The following is a 12,147-nucleotide window of genomic DNA, read 5'->3' as shown; positions in this document are numbered from 1 at the left end:
TTGACCTGAGGAATTTTTTTTTTTTTTTTTTTTCTCTCTGAGACAGCGTCTCGCTCTGTTGCCCAGGCTGGAGTACAGTGGCACGACCTTGGCTCACTGCAACCTCCGCCTCCTGGGTTCAAGCGATTCTCCTGCCTCATCCTTCTGAGTAGCTGGGACTACAGGTGTGCACCACCACAGCTGGCTAATTTTTTGTATTTTTAGTAGAGATGAGGTTTCGCCATGTTGGCCAGGCTGGTCTGGAACTCCTGACATCAGGTGATCTGCCTGCCTGGGCCTCCCAAAGTGCTGGGATTCCAGGCATGAGTCAGTATGCCCGGCTGACTTGAGGAACTTCTGTAAGCTCCCTCCCTTCACCTCCTGCCAACCTAAGCTGCATGCCAAAGTTCCAGAAGGTGCTCAGGGCAAGAAGGTTCATCAGAGCTGGGAACCACAGGTGTGGAGGGAGCAATCAGAGGCCTGCTGCCTCCCTGATGCCTGTCTATAAAGCAGGGTGGGAGAGAGGACCACCTTGTCTCCTGTTGGAGGTGCCATCAAGTCACATAGATTCTCTGCGAACTTAGGAAGAAGCAGCTTGAGTCCCATCCTGTACATCATCCTCGTTGTCCGTGATGTAAATTATGCTGGGCTCCTGACTCTTTTCCTGGGAGAAGGCGTGTATGCTGTATGTTCTGCATCAAGACCCAGCCTGTAGTCCCAACAATAGGCTGAGGTAGACCTCTGGTGACTAAGATACTCCAGTGATGAGTGTGGTCTGCAGGAGGTGTCCAGGGGAGCAGGAGGCACACGTCACCAAATTGGAAAGTTAATGAATGAGTTTAGTGATGGACACACAAGGAACTGTTAACATGCTTTAGAAAACTTACTTGGCCTCAGCACTTTCTTCTCCTTTTAGGCTGGGTGCGGGGTGAGACCTCCTCCTCCTTTTTCCTTCACCCTCAGTTGTATTTTATTGGATTACAAGTTTGTATTTATTTTGTATTACAAGATCTTGTCTTCTGTTCCTGTTTTGGCCACTGCCTATGCCGGGCTGCTATTAGAGCCTGACAGCATCACCCTAAATAAAAGAAAACCTTTTATGTGTAGTTTAAAAAAATAAACAAAAACGTCTGTAGATCTTTTTAAAATCTACCAGCAATGTTTGACTCCTTTACTCTTAAAAGTGGGGCTATTCCCATTCCTCTGTTTTAGGCCTACACTTGTCATTTTGCAGGGGAGACCATTGGAGAGGATGCTAGAGGTCTTAAATATGGTTCTCACCCACGGTTTGCTTGCTTTTATTAGACTGAGCTAAAGGGTGGGGGAATTCACATGCTGTGAGAGAATAGATACTTGCATGTGCTTGCGTCTCATGGAGGTAAGAGTGGGAGAAATTTGTAAAGTAGATCAAGAAGAAAAACTTTGAGTTAGGCAGGATGGGTCCTGAGTTTCTGGAAGCAGGGCCACATTCTCTGCAGTGCCAGGCATGGGCCTGTTTTCTAGAAAGAACTCTTTTACTTGAAGGAAAGCTTCAGGATGAGGGGTGCCTGTAAGCTGGCCTTAGGGTCTTGAGAGATGCAGAGCTAAATGGGATTGGCAGCCCTGATCTTGCTGCAGCAGCCTCCTGGCCCAGCTCCCACATCTTAACCTCCCTGGAGAGCAGCCTAGTCGGCAGAGTGAAGCTGGGGAGAGCTGGATGGGATGAGGTGCAGGACCCTACTGAGAGGAGGGGAATGCAGTGTCTCCACAGACCCAGCTCTGGGGGTGGGAGGAGCAGATTCCATGCCTGCCTCGTGGAAAGCAGAGGCATCAGGCATGGGGTGCTTTTGTGTGAATTGTGGCTGCATGAAGCATGTACTGGCTTCCATGTTGAGCCCCGGTGAAGGTATGAGGCAAACAGTGTGCAGCTCTGTTCCCACCGCTCCCCAGAATGTAAAAGGTGGCACAATATAGCTGCAGTATAGGGTGGTAGGGCTGCCCACTGGGATGATCCAGAGAAGTGCTGGCCATAGTCCCCAGGTGTGGTCTGTCACCAGGCCTTCCATCATACTGTAGGTTTTGAAATCTTTAAGGTCCCGCTCTTAAAATGCAAATACTCCTGTGAGGTTTGAGGTTTTATTATTCTATATGCTAGATTTGCCTTTAATGAAACAAAAAATCCAGCTTTATTTATGTATGTATGTATTTATTTATTTATTTTGAGATGGAGTCTCACTCTGTCACCCAGGCTAGAGTGCAGTGGTGCGATCTTGGCTCACTGCAAGCTCTGCCTCCTGAGTTCACGCCATTCTCCTGCCTCAGCCTCCTGAGTAGCTGGGACTACAGGCGCCCGCCACCACGCCTGGCTAATTTTTTGTATTCTTAGTAGAGACGGGGTTTCACTGTGTTAGCCAGGATGGTCTCGATCTCCTGACCTAGTGATCTGCCCGCCTTGGCCTTCCAAAGTGCTGGGATTACAGATGTGAACCACTGCGCCCAGCCAAAACCCAGCTTTATTGAAGGTCTAATTTGTATATCATAAAATTCATTTTGAGTTGTCTCACCATGACAATCCAACCTTAAAATGCTATCACTCCAAAGATACTCCTACTTGTAGCATTCCCATTCCCACCCCGTCCCTGTCCCGGGCAACCACTAATCTTTCTGTCTCTATGGATTTGCCTCTTGACATTTCATATAAATAATACAATATGTGGTCTTCTGTGTCTTGCTTCTTTTGCTTAGTGTAATGTTCTTGAGACTCCTCCGTATTGCAGCATAACAGTAATCTGTTCCTTTATATTGCTGAGTAATATTCCACTGCAAATACCACATTTTCATTCACTGATGGTGAACATTTATTTCTAGGTTTGGGCAGCTATGAATAATGCAGCTATGAACATTCATAGCTTCTGTTCTTACATGCACATATATTTGGAGTATGTGCTTATTTTGGGTAAATTACTTTTAAAAACTGGCCGGGCACAGTGGCTCACGCCTGTAATCCCAGCACTTTGGGAGGCCGAGGCAGGTGGATCACCAGAGGTCAGGAGTTCAAGACCAGCCTGGCCAACATTGTGAAACCCCGTCTTTACTAAAAATACAAAAATTAGCTGGGTGTGGTGGTGGGTGCCTGTAATCCCAGCTACTCGGGAGGCTGAGGCAGGAGAATTGCTTGAACCTGAAAGGCAGAGGTTGCAGTGAGCCGAAATTGCACCACTGCACTCCAGCCTGGCCAACAGAGCAAGACTCCATCTCAAAAAACCAAACAAACTACCAAACTATTTTCCAAGTTAGTTGCACCATGTTCCAATCCCATCAGCAATATATGAAAATTATAGTTCTTCTACACTTTTGACATTTGTTATTGTCTTTTGTTATAGCCATCCTAGTGAGTATGAAGTGGTATCTCATTGTGGTTTTAATTTTCATTGCCCTAATGCTAATGATTTTGTGCATTTTCTTTTCATGTGTTTATTGACCATTCATATATCTTTGAGAAAATGTCTACGTGGCTGTTCCTTTTTAAAATCCAGAGACAGAGAGATGGTCAATTTCCCTGGGAGGTGTAGAGGTTTGTCGGGTTCACTGTTTGATCCCAAGTGCTGAGTACAAGAGTCAGAGAGTAGAGGGTCATGTATTAGCGTCCTGTGGCTGCTGTAACAAATTGCCACAAACTTGGTGGCTGAAAGCAACACACATTTATTCTCTTTCTGTTCTGCAGATCAGAAGTCTGAAATCAGTTTCACTGGGCCAAAATTAAGGGGTCAGCAGAGCCTGCAAGGGTTCTACATTTCCTTGCCCTTTCTAGCGTCCAGAGCTGCAGTCTTTGCATTCTTTGGGTCTTGGCCTCTTACCCATCTTCAAAGCCAGCAGCATAGCCTTTCCAAATCTGTTTCTCTCTGCTTCCTTTGTAATATGGCTTTGTTTGTCTTCTGTAGTAAAATCTTCCTCTGCCTCTCTTTTAGGAGGACCCTTGTGATTACATTTAAGATCCATCTGAATAATCCAGGATAATCTCCCCATCTCAAGGGCTTTTAGTCACACCAGCAAAGTTCGTTTTGCCACGTAGGGTAATATTCACAAGTTCCAGGGGTTAGGACCTGGCTGTCTTTGGGGGCCATCATTCAGCCCACCCAGTCAGTAGCCTGTCAAATGCACGTGGCCCCATCAGCTCATGGTTCGGGGTTGGCTGGTCTTGAGGAAGACATCAGTCTGAAGAAAGTCTTCTGGAGGCAGGCCCTGGAGGGAGACCAGAGCCAGTCATGCTACAGACCTCTCACCTCTTTTTTCTGACTCATCTCCTTTCTAGAAACTATGATATGAGGCGTTTGATAGCACGTGTGAACCGGGAGGTGCAGAGGCAGCTAGCACTGTTACCAGGGTGGCGGCGGGGACAGGACCAGAACTTGGGGCCTCGCGCCCAGGTCCTCCCGTCCTTGCCTTCTCCCAGCTCCCCTCCAGGCTAACCACCTCCACGCGGGGGCCGGGGGGCTGCTGCTGCCCTGAGAGCTCAGCCCCTTCCCGGGGCGGGCACCGCTTCCGGGTCCCGGGCCTCTCTGCTCTCCCGAGGCGATAGCCACCCTGCGATCTCTCGCGCGGCCAGCAGGGGCCAGCATCCCCCGCAGAAAGGGTCGCTGGGCTGGGCTGGCTGAGAACCGGGGATCGGCGACCCCGGGCGCCGCTGCCAAGCCCCCTGCAGTGCAGGCTGCGGCTTCGCCGTCCCAGTCCCGCAGCCTTTTGTGTCTTTCCACTTCTCCCCTGGCCTGCTGCACTCTCGCTCTAGAGAAGGCAGAGACTGCCTTGGGTGTGGCAGCCAGGAGTGCGGGTGCGGGCTGGGAGGCTGGCCGGGCTTCTTCCCCATCGCGGGCCTGGAGGAAGGGCTGGGCGCGGCGGGAAGGCCCCGGAGGGAGAGCTGAGCCTGGGTTGGTAGCATGGTGAGGAATAGAGGCCTCAGGGGCAGAGATGTCCGTTTCTTTGTGCACTGAAAGCTCTGAGAAGGACATCCAGAGACCAGTGAACTTCTAGATTTGGAATGAGCTTCTTACCGAGCATCTCAGATTCCAAAGTGCATCTGATTCGGAAGTCCTAGTGGTTCTACCTTCGGAAGGTGGGGGTGGGGTGGGCTGCCTGGGTGCGGAGGGCTGAGCCAGGCTGGTGGGAACTCCTCAGCGTCTAGCACCTGTGGGGCTGCAGCAAGCTTTTGCTGCTAGGCTCTGAACGAAGCCTGTAATTAAGGCCTTAGTTTAATTGGGTGCGCTCTCACTTTTATTTGTGGCCTGGCCTGAGCGGTTGCCTCCAGCAGCCTCAGCTACCCTCACTGCTTTGCCGCTGAACCCAAGAATGGCTATTCCCCTGCAAGGGAGCTAAGACCTTCATTTGTTGCACCAACGTTTTCCTCATGGCTTATTTCTCTAGCCTCAGAGAAATCAGAGATTAGAGCCCAGATCTGGGGTCAGAAAAAGACCTGGGTGTTAGATCTGACTTTGCTACTAGCTGGGTGGCAGAAGATGGGGGAACACTTGGCTCCTTTCTACCTGTTTCCTCCCCTTGTTAAATGGGGAGGCTAATGACACTTACTGCAGATGGGGAAGCTAGCAGCACTTACTGCAGAGGGTGTTGTGAAGAATCACTCAGCAAATTCTTGTAAAGGGCCAAGGTTAGAACTCAAGCCTTTTAAAATCCCATCTCTTAGTTTGGGTGGATCCCAGGAAGGTGTCAAGTCCAGCTGATGGGCATGGGTGTGGCCGTGAGGTGAGCCTGCTCTTGATGGAGCACAAAAGGAAATGCAGCCTGGCCCAGCTGACAGAGCTGTCTACAGTGCATGTCCTCACAGGACCAGACCTTCGTGCTCCCCTTGGCTTCAGCTCCGAGATCATTCTCAGTAGTTCATTCCATGTGTAAGCGCACACCCTCAGTTACTGTAGGAGCCAGACCACGTGAGTCCAATGTCAGCCCAAGATCCACCAGCCATGAGGCTTTGGGAAAGTCACTTCACCTCTGTAGGGACTGATTTCCCCATCTGCAAAATGGGCAGAGCATGACCCATCTCGAAGCATTGTGGTAACACATGGGGTGCTGCTGAATGGGACTCATTGCACGCTGCAATCTGGCTCTGGCGATTCAGACCGTGAATGCTTGGATTTTGATAGTAAGGCCAGGAAATGTTTAAAGGAGAGAACCCAGGATAAGTTGGGCCTTCTGGTGAGGTTCTTGCTACTCCTGGACAGCGTGCCCGTCTCTGTAGCAACTCAGGGCAAGGCAATGCTCTGGGGTTCCCAGACATCTGTGAGCGTGACAGCTGGTCCAAAGCTGTCTTGGATGTGTTTGTCCTCTCTAATCAAAAGAGTCCCTCGCGATGCCAAGATGGAACTCTGCAGACAGTTTGAGGAGAAACTAAATTCTGGTTTTGAAGTAAACTTGGCCTCAGTCTTTAAGGCAGATTCACAATCTATTATGAATAAAGCTGCTAGGAACATTTGTGTACGACTTCATATGGACATATGTTTTCACTTCTCTTGGATAAATATCCAGGAGTATAATTTCTGGGTCATGTGGTTTCCTTGCTTGTAGAATTTCTGACTGAAAATTGTAAAATAGTTGGATAATTTTTCCCTGGAGGGAGACATTTCAGATATGACAGGGAGAATGCCACAGGTATTGGGAGTCAGAGGTGGTTTTCGTGAATATCAGGCAGCATTTCTGTGGTTGGGGGGTCTGCCTTCCACTTTGACTCAGCTCTTGAGAGCAGCAGCTGCAGCTGCAAAGAGGCAGGCCTTGTTGTGACCCTCAGGGGCCCCTTACTTACGTCACTGAAATCCACATCACTTGTTTCTTTGGAATGTCCTGATTGTCAGCATGGTTCAAGGAATAGTTGAGGCCTTTGTCCTCAGGTTGGCCTGGGTCATGGTGGCTTGCTGCTCAGGCAGGGCCCACGTTTCTGACCTCCTGACCAAGCTTCTTGACCAACTGATTTGATAGAGCATCAGAATTTTCATTAACTCACTTTCCCGGCTGTCACAACAAGGGATTTTATAAGAAGCTTAACCAGGGCTAATGCTTTTAATCACTACAAACTAACTTATTTTACACACTAACTGCCTTACACACTAACTTATTTTACAAAACAAACTGTAATACTTAATTTTCATGTAGGCTGCATAAGCTCCTAACCTGAGAGAAAAAGAGAATGCATACAATCAACCCAAATGCCATTGTATATTGTTTTGGAATATTGTTTTGCTATAATCATTTTAAATGAATTTATATTTATTCTGTAAAAATAGAGATGGGGACTTGCTATGTTGCCCAGGCTGGAGTATGGTTGCTATTCACAGGTGTGGTCATAGCACACCATAGCCTCAAACTCCTGGACTCAGCTGATCCTCCCACCTTGGCCTCCAAGTAGCTGGGACTGCAGGTGGGCACAACTGTGCCCCACTTACAATCATTTTTGAATAGTAGATTTTTCTCAGGTCCTGATGAAATGGTTTTCCTTATGCAAGCAAAGTAAGGTAAACATTTCATAAAACCAGAACATAATGAAAATAGGGGAGAGTGGGGCTCATGCCTGTTACTGTGAGTAACTGAATAGTGCCTCTGTCTTCTACATCAGCCTGTAGATAGTTACATATAATTAATCAGGCCAAGGTACTGTGTATTCTGGTCTCAGGAAAAGCATCTACCAGCCCTGCTGTGATCTTATTTAATCCTCACAACAAACCAATGGGTAGGAATGACTGCTGCACACATTTTACAGATGATGGAATTGAGGCTCCATGAGTTGATCAGTTTTCCCTCCTTCCTTTGCGGCAGTTGAGTAGCTGAGATGAGCCATCATAGGGAGCCATGGAGCACTATGCCCACCCAAGCGTGGCTGCTGGGTCTTTGTCTCAGTCATTGAGCTTCCAGTTTTCTTTCTGCCTATGGTGCTCTCATGTTTTTGTCATAAATGTCTCAGGGCCATTAGTTACTTTCACCCACAAACCTTTTACTCCCTTTTTAAAATTCAACATTTCACCATTATGTTCCCTCTCCTGGAAGGCAGTTATCAGAGCTGGGCATCCCACCTGAATAGTAGACCATATTTGTATTTTTTAAAAAATTTTTATCCACTGTATGCATAAAAGGTTGCTCAGAGGCTATCAGGTAAACTTAAGAACAGGTATTTTAGTCCTGAAGGTCACATTTTTTCCCAGTCATTATTTTTATAAATAGTGAAATAAACTCTGAGATAAAGTCCTTTTAATATGGGCTGCACATGTCCCCTCCTTAGCACTTTTGTCTCCAGACAAAACATTTTGAACTGGAACCCTTGCCTCATTCAATGCTATTTTCGATTTGATGATGTGCCAGGCACTCCGGAGAACAAAGGTGGAACAGCCCCTACTTCCGTCTAGTGCAGGAGATGGACATTCAAATGGCTGGCTAACAAGGTTGTAGAGGAAAAAGCAGGTGATTGTGGCTGGGGAGAGGACAGATTTTGGAGGAAGGAACCCTTGAAAGATGGGGATTTGGAAGGCCCATACCCAGTGAGACAGACTGAGACCCAGAGCTATAACTTAGAGAGCGTGTGCCTTCCCACAGAGGAACCGAGTCCTGGGCTCTCTGGCCAGCCTCTTGGGCTCCTGTGAAGTTTCTTCAACTTGTCCATCTTCTGGAATTTGAGAAAACACAAAGTGCTTTTAGGGTTCAGGTCCTGAAATCTGCTCCCTGGTTACCAATATGTTCAAATGAGCTTTGGCTTGGTTGGGATTTAAGGTAAACAGGCCAGGCCAAGGAACAGGAGATGGAGATGAGTGGGACCTCAGGGACCTAAACAGATAGTGCAGCTTGCCCTCAGCCGCAGGCTCTGCACCTCCAGTTCAGTCCCCCAGTCTTGACTGCCAGGGCTGGTTTTCTGGTTCCCTGCTAGTGTCCTGCTTGGCCATTCCTGCCTGGTCAGTGGAGGATGTCCAGTCTCTTCTCCCACTGGCCCATCCCACACTGACTGGCAGGGGGTACCAGGAAAATAGCTGTCTTCCTCTCCTTGGCCCAAGGAACCTGTTTTTTTTGCAGGGAAACTTAAGAGAACCCGGAGATGGCCAAGTTCCTGTTGGTTAAAATGTGGCCCAGGACTGAGGATGGCCCAGAATCCTCTGGGGGCATCTGTTAACAAGGCATGTCCCTGAGCCTCATTCCAGAGCCCCTGAACCTGATCTCAGGTGGGCCTGGAATTTACCATCTCATTAGCTGTTCCGGTGATTCAGACTGAAAACCTCAGAAGCAGCCCCACACCTTCATTTTGCATCCAGTGAGTAAACCAGAGCCTGACAGGTGAAGACACTGTCTGTAATGGCCGAGCTGGGCCAAGAGCCCAGGACCACTGCCAATCCAGAGTTAGTCACTCCACTCAACACTGCTGCCCTGCTCTCTTTCCTCTGACTGTGTAGACCAAAGTCTAGGTCCTGGGCATTCGGCCCTGGCAGTCAGGCAAGTGAGCTGGCATTACTGTAGAAGAGGTGAATTCAGGAATTGGAAACTGAAGTCTGCAGCTGGCCCCTGGAGGCTGTTTCTCAGTGTTTTCAGCCTGTGGCTTCCTTGTGAACAATTCTCTCCTCCATCCAGCACCCCTCCGGTAGGCCTAGCTGTCACCCTTAGCCCTGGTCCCAGCCCGGGCCTCAGTCCTGCACTCAAGTGCATCTCCATAAACACCCACACCACACTCTCTGACCTCCCTTTGCTGCCATAGGGGTCTCAGGCCACCCCACCCTCTACCCCCTGCATCAAAAGGTAAGTAAAGATGAATGAGGAACATGTTTGAGCACAGGAAGAGCCCTGAAACCAGCACTGCAGGACCCAAGTTCCAGACTTGTGTGACTTTGAACAAGTCACTGACCCTCTCTGGACTGTGCAGGATGTCCTTCTGTGCACTTGTCCCTTTGGCTTCTCATTCTGGCTTGGTCTACCCCACCCATAGGCCGCAGGGAAGACAAGTCAGAAAAAAAATCAACCCCTTCCCACTGGGCTAAGGTGACCTCTGCTTTTGCTTACAATTTCATTCCCAGTACAGTGCTACCCCATGGAAGGTACTCAGTATTTGAATTATGGATAAATGTGAATTTAGAGGCACAGAAACACTGGTAATCAGGGGAAGCACTTGAGCTGAAAAGGCCCCTCGAGGCTACATTTCCTACCAATGAGTTGCAGTGAACTCCTTCCCTGAATACTTTCAACAAACCCTACTTTGCACTTGAGGGTCTGATTATAATCAGTAAAGCCCTAGAACATGGTCTTGGCCTCCTCACCTGTAAAATGATAAACAGATAAGATGGTCCCTCCTCCTTTCTCTACCTTTTCTCTGAAACTTTCTCCCAACTATTCCCACCCATTATCCAGCTGGTATCTGCCCTCCTGAGCCCTCTGCCCCTCCGCGGAGGCCCTGCCCACATTTTTCCTCTGTCCAGACTTGGGTATGTCCCCATCTCTTTCCTTGTGACCTTGTGGGCTGGGAAAAAGGAAAGAAGCTGGACATTCTTTGGTTTCTACCTCCTCCTCTCAACACAGGTGGCCTTTTCAATCCTTCCAGCTACCAGTCAGTCCACAAGCACTTATGGGACACCAGACCTTGCCTGGAGCAGCCTGGGGGAATCAAATAGGAGCCAGTCCCTGCCCTCCAGAAACTGTGTGTCTGGGGGAGAAGATCACACACAGGAAAATCAAGTGGTGACAAGAGGTGCCATGAGACAGTATATGGTTCACTTCCCCACCGCAAGAGTACAGTGCTTAGGGTCAGAGGCACTGCTTTGGTGCCTGAGTTCTGACTCTGCCAATTATTAGCATTGGGACCTCGGGTAAGTTACAGATCCGAGCTGCAGTATCTTGTCTATAAAGTGGGGAAAACAGGGACCCTTGTAAAATACAAAATCACTATTAGACCAACATTATAGTAATAACTACTGCGGGGAAGATCTGCTGGTGGATCTAAATTCAGTGGACAGGAGTTAGAGGAGAAATAGGCTATTCATAGTCTCAAAGTATCTCCCTCAGGGTACTTACCAGTTATGAAAAGAAAAAGAATTTTACTATGGAGAAAACTACCAGATACCACCTTAAGCAAGTGCTCAAGGTTGACACAACCTGTAATAAGACAAATCAGCATGAGGTACCTGCTAGTGATAGGGACAGGAGGCAGAGAAATTCTAGGCAGAAAAGGGCGGGTCCCAGCGAGAACCCCACCCTCCAGCTGAAAAGCCTGAAACCGTGGCCCAAAGTGAGAATTTCTATTCCTGTTTTCCCACTCAAATGTTGCGTTTTCCTAAATCACCTATGGCCCTGCCCCACCCCATCCCGTGCCTATAAAAAACCCCAGACTCAGCTGGCAGAGAGGAGAAGCAGCGGGACATCAGGACTATGGCTGGACGTCAGAGAGAAGCAGCTTAACTTCAGAGGTGCAGCTTGACGGCGTAACTTAGAAGAATCTGACTGGAGACGGCCGGACTTCAGAAGAAGATGACCTACCCCCCAATCCCCTTTTCAGCTCCCCTTCCTGCTGAGATCCACTTTCATTGGCAATAAAATCCTCCACATTTACCACCTTTCAATTCGTTCATGTGACTTCATTATTCCTGGACACCGGACAAGAGCTCAGGGGCCACAGGTGTGGATACGAAAGGCTGCCACACTGGCCCTTTGCCCTCGCTGGTGGAGGGCAGCTGCCCCATGCGACGAGGCAAAGGGCCCACTGAGCTGTTAAAACTTAAGCTGTCTGTGGACAGCAGAGCTAAAAGAGCACTGTAACACGCCCTGTGGGGCTTCGGGGGTCACAGCCCCCATCTGGATGCTGCTGCAGGGCCCTCCTGCTGGCACCAAAGCAGCCGGCGGTTCCAGCACTCATGCGCTCCAGTTCCCACCTCATTCACTTGTGCGCTACCTCCTGTGAGGAGTTGACAGCAGCGGGCTGAGTAAACGAGGCACCCCTGTCATGAGTCCCACAAAGGGGTCAGGGAAATATCCTGCTTCTTCAGTATGACATACCGAGAAGGACAAAACTTCACTTCTGTGGTATTCTTGCCAAAAGTGCATAACCTCCATCTAACTGTAACCGCCCAATGGGTTCACCTTGCCTGCTGCCTAGACAGAGCCGATTTATCAAGACAGGGAAATTGCAATGGAGAAAGTGTAATTCACATAGAGCTGGCTGTGTGGGAG

At 48.9% G+C, this 12,147-nt stretch overlaps 1 long non-coding RNA gene across 1 annotated transcript in view; it reads left to right on the top strand.

The window, feature by feature from the left end:
- Nucleotides 1–11,531, top strand: part of LOC129057692 (uncharacterized) — a 31,831-nt gene extending 20,300 nt beyond the window's left edge. The window contains exon 10 of the long non-coding RNA XR_010136178.1: nt 10,504–11,531. This is a non-coding gene — a long non-coding RNA (uncharacterized LOC129057692). The remainder of the gene's footprint in view (nt 1–10,503) is intronic.
- Nucleotides 11,532–12,147: the final 616 nt, after the last annotated feature.

Source organism: Pongo abelii, chromosome 12 (assembly GCF_028885655.2).
Source record: "Pongo abelii isolate AG06213 chromosome 12, NHGRI_mPonAbe1-v2.0_pri, whole genome shotgun sequence".
In the NCBI taxonomy this organism is placed as follows: Eukaryota; Metazoa; Chordata; class Mammalia; order Primates; family Hominidae; genus Pongo; species Pongo abelii.
The sequence above is the reverse complement of the archived record's forward strand: the minus strand, read 5'-3'. Positions and strand labels throughout refer to the sequence as shown.